This window comes from Euphorbia lathyris, chromosome 6, assembly GCF_963576675.1.
Source record: "Euphorbia lathyris chromosome 6, ddEupLath1.1, whole genome shotgun sequence".
In the NCBI taxonomy this organism is placed as follows: Eukaryota; Viridiplantae; Streptophyta; class Magnoliopsida; order Malpighiales; family Euphorbiaceae; genus Euphorbia; species Euphorbia lathyris.
The window spans coordinates 37,622,388-37,623,909 of record NC_088915.1 but is presented as its reverse complement, the minus strand read 5'-3'; positions in this window follow the sequence as shown (position 1 = coordinate 37,623,909).

The following is a 1,522-nucleotide window of genomic DNA, read 5'->3' as shown; positions in this document are numbered from 1 at the left end:
CATGATTCCAGATTTTTGAAAATTTATAGCTTGCCCCGAAGCTAATTCATATGATCTGAGTAATTTTTTTAACATTCTAATTTCAGATATGGTAGCCTAGCAAAATAAAAATGTGTCATCAGCAAAGAGCAAATGTGAAATCGTAGGCGCCCCTCGCTTAACTCGGCAATCATGCAGTAACCCCCTATTCTCAACTGCCACCAATAATGACGTTAACCCTTCAACACAAAGCATAAATAAGTACGGTGATAGGTGGAGTCCTCTTTTTGGGCAAACAGGACCAACCAACTGATCATTTATTCTAATCATATATTGCATAGAAGATACACAATGCATGATCAAATTAACCCATTTATCTGCAAAACCCAACTTCACCATCAATTCTCTTAGATAATTCCAATCCACCCTGTCATATGCTTTACTCATATCAACTTTTAGTGCCACATTACCTACTTTCTTAGCAACGTTACTGTTAATGCTATGAATAAGTTCAAATGCGATCAAAACGTTGTCATGAATAGACCTCCCTTTAATAAAAGCAGACTGATTTTCAGAGATAATCCTAGGCAAAAGCATTTTCAATCTATTCACTAAGACTTTGGAGAAAATTCTGAGTATGACATTACACAGTGCTATTGGACGAAGTTCAGTCATATTAATAGGATTCTCACACTTTGAAATGAGAGTAATGATAGTATTGTTAAGCTCAGAGGGGAACATACCCTGATCAAACCATGTTGACCCAGCAGTGAAGATGTCGTCTCCAATTATGTCCTAGAATTTTTGATAAAATCCTAGATTAAACCCATCAGGTCCTAGAGCCTTATCAGGATGCATATAAAATAATGCTCTCTTGAATTCCTGTTTTGTAAGTGGTTGCAGTAATTGCTCATTGTCCCGATCAGTGATGCGTGGCTGCATTAAATCTACCACTTCACACCATTCGCTATTACTGTCAGAGAAAACCGATTCAAAATACTGTATTGCAATCTGCCCCATCCCATTTTTATCATCAATCCATTCTCCTGCATTATTCCTGAGCCCTGTTAAACAACTCTGCTGCCATAAGACTTTTGCTCTCTGTTTCCTGTGGTCTTCCTCTTGAACCATAATTCTCACATACTCAACTCGGGTCGACTCATACTCATCACTATTATCCGGACCCCACATCACGTAGTTGTATTAGCTTCGCCTGTAAATGTTTAATTCTCTGATGAAAATTAACATCACTACTTTTGCCCCATCTCATAAGCGCTTCTGCCATATGCGTTTGATGACCCGCGAAGCCAAACCGGGCCGAATTCATTACACGGGCCCAGCCCATACTTAGACCCATGGTCTAGGATCGGATGGGACCCGAATAGAGCCGAAACGGGTGAAGTAAGTAACTGCCCCGAATTCCTAAATGGAGCATCAAAACTCCCACTCAGAACAAACGATACCACGTTTGTTACCACGAAAGCCACGAAAGGGACATGGCCTAAAAAGGAGTAACCGCCCTCGGAACGTGGCCTGGAAGGAG